Raw genomic sequence first — 18,352 nt, 5'->3', positions numbered from 1 at the left:
GGGCAGAGGGCTCGGGAGCGCTGCCTGGCCCCGCTCGGGGGGAGCTGCCCCGGGTAGGGCGGTCGGAGGCGAGCGGAGCCCCCCAGCCCCCGTGGGAAGGAGCGGGGAGCGCTCCGCGCCGCTGGGAAAGGCAAGGGAAAGGGAAGCGGAGGGACGCGGGCCGGATGGTTAAGGAAAGCGCCGTTGCCGGGTTTTTGCTTTGTGTGTTCCCGTCTCCCTAAACTCGCCTTAAATTCCGCCCTTCCTTCCCTCGGCCCCGGGCAGCGCTCCCGCGGCGGAGCCACCGACCCCGCGCCCGCCGGCAGCGGATTCTTCGATGACTTTCGCGCTGCCGCTAACGCTGTTTGTTTTGCTTTGCGAAGTGCTAATCCGAGAGCTCCTTGGCAGGCGGTTTGCTCTCGCTGCTTTGTTTGCACTCGCCTCACGGTGGCGTTTTAAGCACATAAACAAAGCCCAAGTGAGCGGAGAGGCAAGTGTGTTTGCTAGTTTACCTTTATTAGAATAACAGTTCCGTTAATGTTTTGGATAAATCAAAACTGTCTATTAAAGCGGTTCAAGCACAGGAGATGCGCGATGCTCTACGTCAGTGGAAGGTGTTTAATCTCCCCGGCCGGCACAAAGCCCGGCTGAGTCAGAGCGAGAGCCTGGGTCATCTGCACAGCACCGTCTCACCTGGGGTTGGTTCCCCCCCCCCCCCCCCCCCCCCCGCCCCGTCTCTCTCCTCCCCCAGCCCCCCAGAAGTTTACAAAGAATGTGACTGAAAGTGTAAAGCAGCAGATGCCGACGTTAAACTCCAGCTTGGTTTGGGTATAACGACCCGAGGCACAGCCCTGAGCCGCCGCCCTCATCACTACAGCAGCATGCCCCCGGGACCTGAGTTACCCGGCGAGAATAAACACAATATAGAGTCTCCTTACCTCCGAGCCGAGAGAGCCGCCTTCGAGGCAGGGGAGGGAGCGGAGCGGCTCTCCTCCAGCCCCGCTCGGCCGGGCTGTCGCCTGCCCAGCTGGGCTCGGCTCACCAGCATGCTCCCCCGCCCCCCGGCAGGCAGTCCCCAAACTCAGCCCAGCGCAAATCCAGCACTCAGGGGCAGCCTCTCGAGTCAATCCCTGCCGGTGCAAGTCCCCCATGGCTTCTCTCCGCCAGAGCGTGGAACAGAAGTGCCGGTTGCCCTGAGTTTTTCTCAGGCTTTGCTGGCAATCTAGGAGCAGGTAAGGCGGCTGCTGGCTGCCAGCGATTCCCGTTGCACTTGCAGAGAGCAGCAGAAGCCGGTGGAAGTGGGAGTGTGGTCTGCTCTTCGTTAGGGAGGGGGGAACGGACCCTGGAGGTGATGCAGTGAAACACTTCGACTTCCTTGCATTGTGTTTGTTAGAGATCACGGGCGCTCTCCTTTTATAACATTCACTCCAAGCATTCTCAAACCCAACTGGAATAAGTTCCGATCCTCCCCTTTAGTTTACATTGGGGTTGTCAAAGGATTAAATAAATGAAACTTTATTTGACCGTGGAGTTTACAGACCCTGGGATCCCTGCGCGCTCTGGCCTTATTCTAATTCTATAGCGGTAATTACCCTTCGTTTCTTTAAGTGCAATAGATTTATTGCCTTAGAGACTATGCACAGTTTGATTGAATTATTCATTTTTTTTCTTTGGTGTAGACTGCATCTGGGGACTGATGTGACGTGTAGATTTTTTTTTTTTTTTTTTTCAGGAACAAAGGGAATGTGGAAATGAAAGAGAGAGGGAGAGAGAGGCTGGCAGATGTGATGAGATGCGGTGAAGGTGTATCCAGCTTGGCACTCCCACTCCTCTCTTCTCCTCTCATTGCAGCCCTGGGTGACTCTCAGGCTAACACAAACAGCTTTTCTTCCGCAGCCTGCCCTCTGTCACTGTAAGTACAACAGCCTTCTCTTATCAGCATGCAAATTCCAGCCACTCACTACCTTAGCCTGGTGTTTGCACTTTAGATTTACAGAGGGGACCTTTAAAATGAACTTTCTGAGACAGGAAGGGGTTTTCATGTCAAACTTGCTATTATTTTCTTTGTAAAAGTTTATGTGGTTTTTCCAGTTCTTCCCCCCCCCCCTTTTTTTTTTTTTTTTTTTTTTTTTTTTTTGGAACGGGGGGGTGGAGCGGGGAGATTGTTGCTGCGGCTTTTTGCTTCACTATCGAGATGATGCACAGTTTCAAATGAAATTAAAATCTCCTTGATCCTCTTTCCACCAGGACAATACATTGTGTTGGCAGATGACGCTGTAAGGAATTCAGAGTTTTTGTTTTCAGTCAGATCTTTAGCTTTGGGCGTTATAAAATGCAAACGTCCCCTAAATTTTGAGGAGATCGCCAGAGGTTCTTGTTCTAGGGGAACTCGTGTCAGCTGATGGGTTTGCTTATGAAGAAACGTGCAGTAATATGCTTCTATCTAGTCTAACAAAACTTTCTCCCAATCGGATGATGAGGCTTTAACTTCTTTTCCTTTAGTTTTCTCTCAGATGCTGTTGATTATTTTGCAAAAGTTTCTCTGAACATCCTTACCAAGCCTATGAAAAGTCTTCATGGTCGGAGAGTGTCAGCACAGGGAATTTATAAACGTGCCTGCTAATTGTCCGGCATTGAGTGGGGAGAGAGGGGAGTTTAGAATTTGGGTGAATGACTTTTAAGATGGAATTTCTTGCCCTTTGAATCCAAACTTCTGGGACTGTTGCACCAACTCTACAGGAGTTGTAGGTTTGCTCATCACGTTAAAGATGCGGTACGTAAAACTTAACACACAGACAGGTTGCTTCGCTTGTTGAATGTTCCCTTACTTTAACGTGCTGAAGGCGAGAGACGGCGCGAACCGCAGTGACAGCTGTGAGCAGGTAAGTGCCCCGACGTGAACTGGGCGCTTCCGAGCCCGTCCCTCCGCAGGCACCCACAGCAGCTCAGCATCCCTCCTCGACAGCTGCCTGCGCCGCCTGCTCTGCCTGGTTTTAGCCTAATGAAGCAAAAGCGAGGGAAGTAATTTAAAACGCGGTCTCTAAGCGTATGGTAACGCTAAAAGGAAAAGCGTTTTCTTGGTTCTCGGCACGTGTATGCGTATCTACACGGCGGGTGTTCACTTATGCAAACAAAGAGGGAGCACAATTATTCCTGTGCAGTGCACACACACACGCACATTTGCATACAATGCCCAAGGAATCTGCTTTTTCAACCGCGGAGAAGTTGTAGCGCTCTGGCCCTGGGTGTTACCTCTGGAAGTGAATTGATCAGGCAGGGGAAGCAACAAGCTGGAGATCCCTGCGCTCCGCCCGGCAGCGTGGGCGCCCGTCGCGCTGTCCTGCCCCAGCCCAGGGGCCGGCCCTGCCGGGCGGGCGGGCGCGCCGCGGGCTGTCCCCCGGGCTGTCCCCCGGGCTGTCCCCCGGGCTGTCCCCCGGGCTGCGGCTGGCTGGGCGCTCACAGCCACCCGATGCCTTATCTCTTGTCCCATTACCGCCTCGTACTTCATAAGGCGGACGCTACATTGAGGAGTGGGTTTGGGTTCGGCTTTTTTTTTTTTTTTTTTTCCCCCCCTTTCCCCCCCCCTCCTGTTTGTTTCTTGAAAGAAAAAAAAAAAAAAACCAAACAACTTCCAGTAACAAATTGATGGGGTTGCAAACTCGGGCAGGGTAGTTCGTCCTTGTATGCTGGTTACCTCTTTTCTTACAGTGCTCATGTTTTTGCGCGCCAAAGCTACTAGTTATGCAAAAAGTCAAGGTGTTGCCTTTACTTGCAGCAGGTTTAAATGTGTTACAAGGACCAATCACGGGGATTCTGATAATTAAAGATTAAAAAGGACATGGCAATATCTGGAAAGGCAGCTATTTCCTGTTGTTAAATCCATAGCCCAGATAACTGCAGCAAGGTGAACACTTTGAATTAGCTGAACGCAGGTGAATACAAACTCAGTATTTACAATCCTATAATTTACCCCCGTCTCCGAATTTCAGTTTTTTAGTATCTTTTATTAAAATTGAAAGAAGGCACGGAAATTAGCTACTATGCCTTCAGCCAGCTAATTTGATGGTAAAGCTTCACTAGCTAATTTTGAAGTTCTGCTTGAAGGTGTTTGCTGCTTGCCGAATAGGACTTGATTGCTCCTTTTATTGTAGTGGAATTGCCAAAAATACTGTATAAAATGGGTCCGCTATTCCAAGAGGTTCCGACTTAAAACTCATTTTCCCGGGACTCGACTCGAGAGGGATGATAGTACCTCGGATAGCAAGGTAGAGGATGCACTGTGCACGACTCCAGTAGTGTGTTGAGTTTTACAGCTTGTTAACAAAATGAAATAGAGCCAGATTAGATCAGTCCTGTGCCATCACATTAATGCTCGATTTTCATCACGTCCTTATGAAGCAAGGTTCATTCGTGGTGGGGCTGAACATGCTTCTGGGTCTAACCTATTCCGCAAATTTCTACTTGAGAGAGGAGGAAAGCGAAATCAGGCTTTCTCCTCGTCTTTTTGGCCTCTATAAGTTATGAAGCTATTTTAAAATTAAAAAGTTTCTCTGTTACTAACTGTTCCAGGCGCCTTCTGGAAAATGGGGAGAAAGTGCCAAAAATACAGAGATGAATCAACAACTTCTCTCTCTCTCTCTCATTTTGTGGGCTTGAGGTTGCTTTCCGCACTCCCATCTTAACAACAGTTTAGCCTAGGTGTGAATAATATCAAAAGAGGGAGACGTTAGCTTTGCAGCGCTGTTTGCCCACCTGATCTGCGGGCCCCTGACAGTTTGAAAGACTCTTTTATGTTTACCTTTGGCATGTAAAAATACAGCAGAGAGACTTTCTTGGCTTTGCAGTACTCTGTGCCACTGGTTGATTTTCTCCTCACCTCCTCAGAGTTTTCCCTTCTTTCTCCCAGATTCCTCCCCCCCCCCCCCCCCCCCCCCCCCAATTAGCACTTCCAAGGGAGCGTGAGTTCCTAAATTGGTATTCAAGCTGATATTCAAGTCCTTATCTGTTGCCTTTTGGTAGGCAGGGAGAGAGATATTTATATATTGCCGCTGCTAAAATCTCTCGTCGTCGCCACGAGAATCCCAACTTCAGCTCGAGTCCGTCCTAAATCAGTTTTTCTTCTCCGGTCATACCTGTCTTTCCCTTTTATCCGTGCTCACGTTTTACCTTTCTGTTGAATGCATCGCTAAATAGTTTGTGGACTCTGAGCGCCTACTCCTTCCTCATCTCCCCTTCCTCTCCCCTGGGTCCCCGTAGCTGGACTCCCATCTCTAGTGTAATTTATACTTTACGTTTCATCTGTTTTTTACCCCGACCGGGCTGTGGGATCGGGCTCCTCAGAGCCCCATTTATCAACTGTCACTAGGCGCCTGCTGAGTGCTTTCCCTCTCGTCCTCCCCAGGTCCTGCAGATCGTCTCTCTCCCGCTTTTTTTTTTTTTTTTTTCCTTTCCCTGCTTGCCTTTTTTTTTTTTTTTTTTTAATCTAATTTGCGAGCAGGAGCCCGGTAGGACTTTTTCGGCGTGTGCCTCCCCACGCACTCCCCGGGAAGCGCCGTGCGGGCGGGGGAGGGCCGGCGTGTAACACGCCGCTCCCCCCGCGCAGCCCCGGCCCCGCGACCCGGCTCTCCCGGGACCCCCCCTCTCCCCCTCCTCCTTTTCCGGCCCCCTCCCCGCCCTCCCCTCCCCGCCCTCGCACCCCCTCCCCGGTAACTTTCTAGTACCTTTCCTCACCACTCCGGGCAATCAGTGGTCATTAGAGGAGCGAGGTTTAAGGTTTCATTTGTCTAATAGCACTGTGAGTGGTGATAGCTTCTCGGGGATGCGGCTGGCAGCCCGGGGTGATTTCACTTTCTGTTTTGTGCTCACTTTCTCCGCAGTTGTTGCTCTCCCCGCTCGCTCGCTCTCAGTCTCCCTCTCTCTCCCCCCCTCTCCCTCTCCCTCTCTCTCTCTGTGTTGTCTCATCTTGCCTGTGCTGTCTGGGCGGGGGAGCCCTGCCTCCTTTTGCCTTCCTCAGATCAATGCCCTGGCCACTCACTTTCTGATGTTGCACGACGGGAAATGCTTTGAATACTTACGACATGGCCGCTCACATTGATTGCCAAGATTGACAGCAGTAACCATCGCCTTCACTTGTTTCAGGAGGAAAAAAAAAATAATAATAATGAACCTGATTGTAACCAAATCTCCAGGCAACCCATCCGCAAACTTCTAACGATCGGGATCCTGCACATCCATGGCCCGGAGAAACACCAGCAGACTCTAGTTCATTTATTTTATTTTATTTGATTTGATTTTATTTTACCGAATTACCACCCATTTATCCCTCTTTCTCTCTCCCCTTTCACCTCCTTCCCTCTCTCTCTCTCTTTTTTTTTTTTTTTTTTTTTAATGAAAATTACCGAAGCGCGTTGCAAAAAAAAAAAAAAGGAGGCTCTCCCAGTGCTTTGTGCCACACTGGATCCCGAGGAGGTAACCAGGAAAAAAAAGCCCTATTGTGTTGTATACCTGTTGTTTGCTGTGGTGTGTAGTGCTGCGTGGCTTGGTGGCGGTGGCGGTGGTTTAATGGGTTTTCGCTGGATTTATGTCGCTTTGCAGGAGAGAATCCGGTTCCCTCTGCGCTGTCTTTAATGGGTTATTAGTTGCAATTGAGTGAAGCAGCAGCGTCCGGAGGTAGATCTGTTGTTTAGCTTTTAACATTGCTGAATTCACCCCTTCCCCCCGCCTCCCCCTGCACGATTATTTACTTTTATACCACGAGGGTGTTGTTGGTCGGTTTGTTTTTTTCTTTTCTTTTCTTCTTTAGGGAAAAGTAGTTATAGTCTCGTCCCCGTGCGAGTTTCCGGGGCTGTTTGAATCCCGAGGTTTCCGAGACGTTTGGGGACCCCAGTACCTTGAAATCACAACACTTTCTCATCCTTCCCGAGTAGAGTTTATTTTAAAATGTAGTGACAGATCAGCGTTGTATTTTAAGATCACCCACGGCAGGCGAACACATGGTGCTGGGAAGATATTGTACGTAAGGAACTAACACGAGAGGGAGAAAGAGAGAGAGAGAGAGGAAAAATAAAATCCGAAATAAATCTTTGAGAGCAGAGCGCTGCTGTCATTACTCCGGAGTGCTCGCGTGGGTTTCTCTTCACGGATAACCCCAAAAGCCACGGGATGGAGAAAGGCGAAGGGAGTTTAGTGTTGCTTTTCAATTCTCCGTTAAGTTCGAGGTGGGTAACCGCTTTGAAGTTCGCCACAAATGAGTGCTGTCCCCGGAGCGCGGCACGGCGCGGAGCGGCGGGAGGGGCGGCGGCGATGCTGGGGGTGGCCACGGCGGGGCACTGTCCCCAGGAGCTGCTGCTGCGGCGGCGCCTCATCGCCCCGAGCGGGGGGGCTGGAGAAAGTTATGCTGAAAACTTTAAAATTGATATCGCACCCTAATTTGTGATACACGGGGAGGGGGGAAGAACGCAGTCCATCATCAGAGAGCTCTGTTTACACCGGGAAGGGGAGATGTGTGCCGCTTTGTGGCAACATTCGACTTGGGATTTCTTGCTGCCTTAGCTCTTTGCCGGAGGTCATGCAAATCGACCTTAAAAGAATGCATAAGCCATAAATTAAAATAAACCCTTAGCCAGAGGCTGATCCATAAGTAGACAATACCTAACCTGGACAAAACGGCTTCCTTTGCGAGCTGAAAAAAAGAATAGTGCCTAAGCTAAATGCAAAGTAAGTTTTCAGGAAGTATTTAACTTACTATTATTATTATTATTATTATTTTGAAATAAAATAGGGGCAGTTGCAACAAGCTAGCGCAGCTGTTTACAGACGGTGCTGTAGGATACGAGTAAGGCAAGGTGTGCCTGGTGGAGGGCTTGTCTTTTCCTGGCTTTCACTACCTTGGAGGCTGTTTGGTTTTTTGATGGGGGATAAGGAGCCTCTTTAACCGTAGAAGCAATTTGGTGTTTTATCTCGGATAATGCTGAAGAGTTTATGAACAAATCTGGGTTGCCTGCAACTGTCACATGCGCGCACACAAGCTGTGTCTGTATATAATAGTCTCGGGGCTTGTTTTTTTTTCCCGCAGTTTTTGACAATTGTTCCATTCATGATCCTGAAAGGAATCATCAGTGGGAGCTAATGAGGGTGCCTCTGCGGCTTGCCCTGCGCCGGGGAGGCGCGGGCACCGCCGCGCCCGCTCGTGTAATGCATGCACGCGTGTCCGGCGGCGGGCTGGCCCCTGCAGAGCGCGGCTCGGGGTAGATACGTGAGGGAGAACGTTTAGGCGTGATGTGAGCAGGTACCTCCACGCGTGCATCACCAGCCGCGCTGCCAGAGAGCGGCTCCTCGGCCGCAGAGCCCCCGCTCCCGTGCCGAGCGGCGGGCGGGGAGCAGCCCCCGCTCCGCGGCGGGGCCGCCGGCTCGGCCAGCGTCGGGCCTTCAGGGCAGCCCCGGGCACCGGCCCGGCCGCGCCGGCGGCCGCCGCTGCCTTCGGCGGAGCCTTCCACGGCGGGGGCTGGGGGGCTGGCTCGGCTTTTTGCAGAGGACGGGAAGGAGTGAAAGTGGCAGCGTGAAGAGACAATTAGTGTTGTGTCTGAGTGGCGGGGGGGCTGCAGGGAAAGTCAGCCTGGTGGGAGCCTGGGGACCGCAGATTAGTTCTGTCCTAGGGGTGTTTCCCAAAAACGTAGACGGTGAAACTTTCTGCGATAAAGTGAGATATCTTCGCCTGCTGTTTGTAGATAAGGTATATGTTTATTAAGCTAATTTAAATAGCCTTCGGCACACGAGCGGCACTTTGTTCCTGCTGTTTTCTTTTACCCTCATTTTAACATTTTTGGTATTTCCATCTTCAGTGCTGATCGTGAGGGCGGAAGAGCAGTTTTATCCAGTCCCCAAGCAGGGCTTGAAGTCCAAAAATTAACGAATTTCCCTTTCTGTATTCGTGTAATGGAGTAATTTTGAAACCTGTTTTGAGACTTCGACTTGACTTGACTTGTTTTATTGACGTGCTTGTGCCCACTCATTTAATTAAGCCATTATACCATAAAGTAAATAATAAGAATGAATGTGAGATATGTGCATGTAGTTTGCCATTACATACAAATATTTCCCTGGAAAAGACGCTTTAAAAAACTTTTTTCAGCACACCATGATTCCTTGGCAAGATCTTATTGCAGGTTTTTGTTTGGAGCCAGGATATTTCGCGTGTTTCTGTGCTCACAACGTTATAGGCGCCCTCCACTCGGAATCTAAACAGCAAGCGTACCTAGCAGCTCTTTCTAGTAAAACTAAGGAATAATCTATTTATAGTGAGTACATTTAAAAGAAAATAATGAGGTCATTTGGAGTATGCTGCAGTTTGAAGTGGCTCGACACCTGGCAGAAACTACATACGCATTTTCTTCAGACTCTGCACTATCCATAACTTTTCCTTATAATACATTCTTGTGTTAAGTGAGAAAGGCTGTTTGTAAAACAATCCCCTGGCTGGTTCCAGTGTTGGGTGAAGCTGATCCTGTAATGGCATTTTGTTTTGAACAGTTGCTGTAGTTGAAGTTCCCTCATAAGGTAAGGTGGCACTGGGTCTGAAAGGAGGTCCAAATGCCACATTTATAATTAGACTGCCAATTCAGCACATTGTATCTATTGCTATACAGGGATATACTGCTGTGTCTGGTCTCTCAATAGACTGTATTCAGAATTAGCCAATTCAACTGCTTAAACTTTGGAGTCAAATTTAGAATAGGCAATGAGAGAAGGAAAGAAAGAAGACAATAATGCTTTCTTTTTTCCTCAGCTAGCTATTAAAAGCCAAAGAATATACGGAAACCAACCCAGGCACTGCTCCTGGAATCCCCGCACCAGGCGCAGCCCGGCCAGCCTCGCCTGCGGAGCCATTTGGAAGCGCGCTCCCGGGGGGAGGGGAAGGGGAGCCCTGGGCAGCGCTCCCAGCGCCGCGCTCCGGGCCGCTGCGCTGCCGCCCACCGGCTCCCGCCGACGGGGGCGGGGGACGGGCCCCGGCGGGGCCGCGGGCCGGGGGCGAGGGCCCGGGCGGTGCCGGCGGTCGCGGGGGGCCGGGGAAGGGGGGGGGGGGGGGGGCGGTCTGCCCCCGCCACAGCGCCCCGGGGCGCCACCTCCGGGGAGGAGGGGGGGGCTGGCGGCCCTCCGCGCCCCCTCCGCGCCCCGCGGGGCTCTGGCGGCTGTCGGGGGCAGGCGGAGCCCCGAGGGGAAGGAGCGGCCGCCGGCGGGGGACCCTGCGCCGCCCGGGGACGCCGGGCCGCGGGCTCCGGCCGCTGTGGCGTCTCCCCGCGTCGTGCCCGGATTTACGGCTCCTGGCTCCGTCTCTCCTGTCGTACTTGTTGTTTCGCTCACTCCGATTTCTCCGGCCTCCTCCCCTAGAACTTTAATTCATTCAGCGATGAGAACGTAAGAGGCCCTTTGATCTGCAACCTCGCATCCTCTGCGAGATGCATTATTTTCTCTCTCTGCCTTGCGGTTCAGTGCTGCGGGGAGACTGAGCTGGGCTGCCTCAAAGCGCACTGTTCCCCGGCTCCTAGAGCGCAGGGTGCAGCCTAGTGCCATGTGTATAGCACATAGCATAAAGGGAGTGAGACAGATGGCTGTCTCTCCCTGCACATTACCGATTCTCTGCTGAACTTACGTAACTCTGCTTCATTTTTTCCTTCTTAACGTTTATACACTGGTGAAAGCGAGAAGAGAAACAAAGCGGAGCGGAGTTTCCTTCGTAAGGCCACTAGTGCCTGACTTGCAGAAAATAATAACTGATGTCCAAAGTTAGTTGCCTTCACTTGTCAATTTGGTTTTGTTCACAAGTGGGAACTGCCAGTGCTTGTTCCCGAGCCAGTGGTTTTTAATATGTGCCCGACAATTGTTCATGGTCACTTCCAGCTGAACTTCTTTTGCTCCATGGGGAAAAAAATCCCTCTGGACATGTTTTTTTTGCATCTTTGATCATATTTTTAGTCAAAAGCATCCACGTATGTCTGCAGGTCTTAGAGGCCTTGAAATACCTCGTGGTAATAAAGGCCAGAGCTTTGCATGATGATAGCAAAAACAAATATGCTTTTTCTCAGCATGAGAAAGTTTCTTTAGTCATGACCTTATATCTGCTAAAGACTGTAATCACCTTGGGAGATACCACTTCAGGAAGCATATCCATTAATCTTTTACACTTGGTTTGATTTCCCCCTTAAAAGTGTATAGATCACACTTAAAAGGCTTCCATCAATTTATTTATTTATTTAATGGAACAAAAATTACTTAGGAAAGAGAAGCTGTGATGCGCTTTTCTTTATACCCCATACAATGGGGGGATGGATATTTCTTTTTGCATAGTGTGACTTTAAAGATCAGTGGGCTGGTTTGGCAGAGGTTGTGTGTAATGACTAACGTTTTAAAAGTTATGTAAATAGGGGTGTTTGTGTATATATAAGCTGTGTCAACTGAAGTGATACAACGACATATTTTTAAAACATTTCAGTTAATATAGTAAATCACAGAGACAGAGCTTTGAAACATTTCTGCATGATGTCAGAACCTGGGAGAGAAGTACAGCTTTATGATGTATTCGGGAGTTCACATATAGCTTATTCGTCAAGTAGCAGCAAAGCACAAAGGTGCGCATTTCAAGTTTGTGCCTTAGTAAACAGATTTCTGTTCGTCTCCTTCAGTGTCTTTTTGTGTCATTTTTATTTACACCCTTTTCTATTTTTTCCTTAGGTAGAACAGCAAGAATGGGAACTTTAGGGGACTTGTTACCAAACCACAGAAACTGAATTTCCTTTTTTTATGTGAGCTATTCAGAATTTTTTAGACACGCGATTCTCCCACAGTATTTATTGATGTATCGTTACAGGCCATGATATCATATTGTGAAAAGAACAGAATATGGTAAAATCCTATCATTAGTAAGGTTGTGTACTGGACCGGTGTGATGTCTGTATGAAATATGTGTATATTTATTTAGATGTAGTTCTGCGCAGAAGTGAGAAATCTGATAGACGTATTTGCTGGAAAGCAGCCGATTTCTACAGTGATAAAACTGGATAATTACATGTTCCCAAAGCCTTTTCAGCACAGAAGTAGGTGTTCTTTTAAAACATTATTCTGTGGCAACAACAAATATTTGTGACATCATTGTAAGAGATTTCCTGCCAATTTTTAGTTTACTGTCTTTCAGAAAGTCTAGAGTTCTTTGGCACTGGTGAAACTGCTACACATACCCATCGGATATTCAAGTATTCAGTGAAGTTTTAAATAATTCTCTTTCAATTAGTACAACAGGAACCTGAAAAATGGATTTTCTCTTAAAGAAACAAGAATCAGTACATAGACATTTCTTTCCTCCTCTTGTATATTTTAAAATGCTCGTATCAGTTTTATGTTTACTGTTTTGTCTCCTTAAATTACGAAGAAAGAAAACAGTATCCCAAGTTTGAAAATCACTGATTGGAAATTAGTTTAATCAAATATTTCTTGAGCCTTGTGAATTGAAAGAAGTAATATAAAATTAGATATATCGGTAAACTAGGTTAATCAGAGTTGTTTGTTTATAGTGGAGAATAAATATCTATCAATCGATGTTTTTTTGAAGTCAGGCGAAGCCATTCCATCAAGTTAATGTGTTTAAGGGTATCATATCAGGGACAGACAGGTACTAGAAGTGATAAAAAACAGATAACCTGCAACAAAATGATTTACAGATGGGTCATTATCTTCTATAGAGAGCTTACACAGATCATATTCTTTATAAAAAGAGAATGTATTTGTATAGAGCTAGAAGAAGTATCTAAATAGGTCTGAATATTTAATTTTTTTTCGAGTGACTAGTAGAATTTGTCAAAGCAAAATTTTTTAGCCTTCTTACAGGCACCATATTAATGCAAGCTATGCAAAAGTACCGGGTTTGTATTTTAAGTATTCTTCATGTTTATTTTACCTGTTTGATAAAGTAAAGCTCAGGAAACATTTTGCTTCTTCCCATGTAAACTTTGTAGTACATTCCTTTAATTTGTATATAACATTTTTTTGCATATTTAAGAAAAAAAAAAAGGCTGGAAAGTTTGACGTTAGTGATTTATTAGATTTCGGAACCTATTTCATACAGCAAGTGGCTAAGTTGCATCTTTTCTATTTGGTGGTAAGACAGGTTGACATTTAAATATTTTTTTCTTTCTTCTTGAACTAGGCAGAAAGGTGTACAGTCAATTGTTTCTCCAGTCACTGGTAGACTGATATAAGGCAACAGGAAACTCTAAAACCTCAGAGGTGCAGTATTGATTTGATTCCTAACTGCAAATCCTTCATATCATTGCTCCAAATATCTAACTTTACACCAATATTACCCATTCTTTTTATAGTGACACCATGCTTAGTAAAAAACTTCTAAGCACTGAGGTCAGGTGTTGAGATTGGATTCTAGTTTATTTTTTATGAATCAGATAAAGATTTCTGTGCATGAGACCGTATGTGAAGATGAGAGAACAAGAACATTTCCATATCAAAGGCAATATATCTGAGGCTGCATAGTAATTAAAATGCAGTGGTTTGGACTCTGCACTAGCACTTAGGCAGAGCGTTGTTGGGACCTTGTGCAGCATGCAGGCGGTTGTCTCTTGCATACTTCTAGAAATATACTTATAATTTTGTACAAACATTTATGCCAGTCCACACTTTTCTGTGGATAATTTGTATTTCATCCAAACCATTCAAAGTAGAAGTTATTTTTTGAGCAACCCCCTCATTATGGCTTTTGTGCATCAACTATTTTTATTCTGGTTGTTTGTATTTCCTCTTACCAGAATGATGGCTTGTTTATAGTCGTATTTTTTTGTGCGTTTCTCTAAGACCCCTTCCATATACCACTGAAATTTTACTAGTTGCTTGAAATATCTTGTATTAGAAACAAAAATGTTAATGTCTTTTTAGATTTATTGAAGATGGTGTGATTTCTTACATACCATACTTTATGACAAATTAGATGCATGTGCTGGAACAGTGTGTATTTACTAATTCCAACTAACTATTACACAACATAAGGAGAATTAATACATTGCTCCAAGGACCTGCCAATGTGGGAAAATTGACATAAAATACTGCAGGGTGCTCCCTATCTGGATACTCTTTTCTGGAATAAATGTGACTTTAATTCCTGAGTAGATTGCCCTGGTGAGGAGCTGTTCCGGAAGGGCTGCTGTTGAATTGTTTACTTCATAAACGGTATTGGTCAGTGTCCCAGTGCGGAGGAGGCAGCGAGTGCTGCAAATTTCCTTATTACTCATAGATACTCTTTCTACAGAGGCTCTATCTGTTAATGCTCCAAAACTATTGAGGTGAAGCTTTTAGGAAGTCCTCAGATTTAAACAGATGTTTGTACTGTGAAAGTATTGTATTACAGCAATCTTGCTTCATTTTGTCTAGTTTTAGATTACAACTGGTGTATGAATACGCGAGTACTTTGAGCTAGAGTATCACACTTCCAGAGATTGTTCTGCATGCTTTTTACATCTGTATTATTGTTGTGGATGAGCTTGTTAAACTGAGTTCCTGACCATTTGTGGTTAGTAAAAACCCGTGGTATTTTTGCACAAGTAGGGGGGTTAACCTCAATGTCATGGCCTAATTCCAGCTAAGATAGGATGTAGTTGCCCATCTACATTCTTCTTATAGTTTTAACTGGCTCAGTTAATCCTCACTTCCTTTCCTAAATGCAGTGGAGTAGTGTGCTAAGGACACTCGCAGCATTTTACCTTAGAAGTACCAAATCCAGATATTGGTGGAGCTAGATAATGAATCACATTTTGGGAGCTTTCTGGATAAGGAGGGTGCCGTGTGCCTGCCTGACTTATTATTATTAGAATGAACATTTTGAAGGATTTAATATATATGTTATTTGAATGTTGAGCTATTTCAGAGGAATATTTTGATACAATTTGATATTTGACGGATTCTCAGCTGGCATAAACTGGTGTTACTCCATTTGCTAAGGGGAAGGGTGCCATTTTACTCTAGCCACTAGTGCATTCCTTAGGACATGATACAGTTCCTTCTGGATTCGATGGAAAGACCTTTCTGTGACTGTGCTGGGAGGGGGGTTGCATGTGAAGGTCCTGTTTGCACTGGATTCACTGTGGAAAATAACTTGGTTTTAGCTAAGGTGGAATCAGGTTTGTCTACATGATGTGGGTTATGGCTTTAAGATGACATTAACAGGAATTCATCTCATGTAAACTACATGCTAGATCAACTGTCTCAATAGCTAATCTTCCAGTGGGTCTTCTGGTTTAGTATCTGCAGTGTGTGGGGATTCTGACTGCTGACTCCCTGTAACGGTGGAGGCTGTGGCTGTGCATTTGCTTTTTTTTTTTCTTTGTCACACCTGATCTGCTGAGGGCAGATTATCTTCCTGCAGATGCTTTCATATTTTTCTTCTGCTGAGGAATTCATGTAGGCCATTACAGTAAGAATGTACTTTACTCAACCTTTAGTGCAAGTGTATGTAGATGTGCACATGAAAATTTTTGATGTACATAAGCAGTATTTTAGTAGTATTTTTGTTATGGTAGTACCTACAATTGAGATTTTGTATTCACCTCTGGTTTACATGCGTGCGTTCTTACATTCTGCTATCTATAGCTATTCTCGTTGCTTGTCCAAAAGGTCAAAGATGAATCCTAGGAAAAGCCTTTCATGCTTTCTGGTTGCCTTCCATAGGTCCTAGTTCCCATTATACTACCTGTTCTTTCCACACAAAAATTATGGTACCTGTCATATTTCTCTTTGAAAGTAAAAACGGAATGTTTTCATTTATTTCAAACCAAGTTAGATATGGTTAGCTTTTCATCTTGATTTCATGAGCTAGAAGGTAGTTAACTGGTGTTGGGATGGGATGACGGCTACAGAGGCCGTGAGGGGTAAATTTAGAGAAGTGTAATGAGATAGAAAAATGTAAAGCAGAAGAGATCAAGAAAGAAAGGTATTGCCACCTAATGTGCTAGAAGAAGGAGTAAGAGAAAACATATTCTCATTTCTGCTGAGCAGTAGTACAACAGATCTTTTGTACTCTTCTTAGTGGTGTTATTTATGTATTTTGATCACTCTTAGAATACCTCAAGTTACAAATCTGTCAGCATACCTGCCAGAGAAAAAAGGAATGTTCCTATGCTAGAAGGTCTGCCTAGATTTAAAGTACTGAGTGGGCAATCACTTTGCTGCCATTAGTTGGAAGAATGTGCTAATATTGGCTGTTCTGGCATCTGGCTACCTTGGACTTGGAGAGCAGATGCTATTAGCCTTTCTACTTCAAAGCTATATTATTGCTGCAGGTAAATAAATCACAGGCTCCCTTTATTCTTCAAGAATGACTTACAGGAGTCGAGGATACGTTAGTTTATGCATTATCGTGCCTTTGGGCTCCTGCACCATATGCATGATGCTGCTGAGGGATGGCAAGTTCCAGGTAGCCCCCGCTAGGCGCAACAGTCCCTCTAACTTTTCACCCCTGCTGTCTCTGTGTAGGAACTCAGAGAGACACAGTGGAGTCAGTTCAGGTGTGTCTCTATGCTCACCCACCACGCTCCACCTAGACTTCAAGGGACCATGTCTACTGAGCATTCAAGCAGTCAAGTGGCCCTTTGTTCCCTCCTCTGCAGAACTTCCCTCAGCCTTTGGTGAAAGGCAAAAAAGTTTTCTTTCCTTGCTTGTGTGCACAGCCTTTCCTTGTGATTCCTTTTTTTCCTGTCAGTGGAAACTCTCATTATTATTTTAATCTTCACCATTGGTTCTAAACAATAATGATTCAATCTGTAATGTTTATTTTAAGAATGTAACAAAAACTCCAATTAGTGATGGTAGTGGAGATACACTGGCGTGTATTTTAGTGCCGATATACTGCCATGCATTTTATGGGATGAATGGGTGTGTCCACTAGCAGTTGATTTGAAAACACCATTGCACAACACTCTGTGATGGAATGGGATCAAATTACAGACTCAAAGTCAAGATGATGGTGCAAAAGTGAAAGACTTCGAATGCTGTGTCATACATAGTCTTTTCAGGGAAAGAGAAAATGTGGGTAGGAGAGAGAAGGTAGCTGAGGGACCTAAAGAGTAATTACTGAGGATTAGCTGGAGTTTCTAATTTATGAAGTCCTCCCTTGGACAGGTTGAATTCAATATTTCATGATGTGAGTATGTTGTATAACAAGACCAAAAGCAAAAGCAATGGGAGGAAATTGTTTTGCTGAATAGTATGTAAGGGTGATTTCTTATAGAAGTGCAGACTTCAAGGCAAAAGCTGTTGCTGATTCTACTTCTGATGGATTTTCTTTTTTTTTTTTTTTTTTCCCCAGTCAGAGTGGCACAGAAATGCCTAGGATAAAAAATAAACCAGTAAGAGACAAATCCAGCCCAAAATTGGTTTTGATTACTGCGTTCATCTTGTGGAAGACTTTCAGTAATTCAACACGGGTTGATTAGATAAAGAAGGTGAATGCTTGCTTCCCCTCACGCTGTCTAAGTGTGGCTCCCACATGATACTTCCTGTCTTTCACATATTGTCTCTTTAGTATCGATAGCAACTAGATGCAAATCAGCATGGCATCTGCTAGTTTGTTTTCAGCTGACCGGGCTAAACAGCAGATATGGAATTTATCACCAGGAGGCTGTGACCTCATCACAGACAAGTGGCATTCCCACAAGTAGGTAATGAAGCACCCCTATTGAGTGTAGCTAAAGTCCAAATCCTCAGTAGAGTTATAACATATTCAATCTAAACAGCTCTCCCAAACTTTAAAGCTGTCCCTTGATTTTTTAAAATCCACTCACTGTGGTAGCTGGAACAGCAGCTGTTGCTGGTCTCTGCCGATACCACACTGTGCTGAATTGGGCCTTCTTGAAAGTGTGTGGGAGAAAAGAAGGGATGAAAAAACAAAGGGAGAGGAAGAGGAGGGGAAGGGATATGAAAGGACAAAGATGGGAGGGAAGAGTGAATGGGTCCAACTGAATAGTAACTGTAATGCTCTTCTTGCTGTTGAACACGCATAGAGAATATCTGTACTCAGTGTTTGGTAATAGCTTGATATCTTTAAATTATGAAAGCTGAATATAGATGGCATAATGCTATCTTTTTAGGAAGATAACATGCAGTGGCTAAAAAAGTCCTTTTTAGTGCGTGCTGTATTCAAGACTGAACTCCGTATTCCCTTTCTGTTGCTCATGAAGTTGTTCACAACAAATACTTTGGGACATAAGTTTTCTGTCCTTGCTGTCTGAGAAAAGGTAGGCTTCTGGGGAAGGTTTGAATGGAGCAGTTTGGTAATTTTTGCGTTTTTTAGCATGACTTGTATGCATACATAAATATTATTTAT

The 18,352-nt window shown here is 45.6% G+C and overlaps 1 protein-coding gene and 2 long non-coding RNA genes across 3 annotated transcripts in view; 1 reads left to right on the top strand and 2 right to left on the bottom strand.

The window, feature by feature from the left end:
• Positions 1–2,011: 2,011 nt before the first annotated feature.
• On the bottom strand, positions 2,012–7,194 carry LOC141930984 (uncharacterized). Its single transcript, XR_012625463.1, has 3 exons — positions 6,484–7,194; positions 5,700–6,107; positions 2,012–2,977 (listed from the first exon to the last, which is right to left on the bottom strand). It is a non-coding gene; the product is annotated as an uncharacterized LOC141930984 (long non-coding RNA).
• On the bottom strand, positions 3,963–4,882 carry LOC141930985 (uncharacterized). Its single transcript, XR_012625464.1, has 2 exons — positions 4,778–4,882; positions 3,963–4,673 (listed from the first exon to the last, which is right to left on the bottom strand). It is a non-coding gene; the product is annotated as an uncharacterized LOC141930985 (long non-coding RNA).
• Positions 6,367–18,352, top strand: part of SOX6 (SRY-box transcription factor 6) — a 375,244-nt gene continuing 363,258 nt past the window's right edge. The window contains exon 1 of the mRNA XM_074842580.1: positions 6,367–6,447. The gene's annotated coding sequence lies outside the window, so the exon portion shown is untranslated. The remainder of the gene's footprint in view (positions 6,448–18,352) is intronic.

Source organism: Strix aluco, chromosome 16 (assembly GCF_031877795.1).
Source record: "Strix aluco isolate bStrAlu1 chromosome 16, bStrAlu1.hap1, whole genome shotgun sequence".
In the NCBI taxonomy this organism is placed as follows: Eukaryota; Metazoa; Chordata; class Aves; order Strigiformes; family Strigidae; genus Strix; species Strix aluco.
This window is presented reverse-complemented; position numbering and strand designations above follow the sequence as displayed.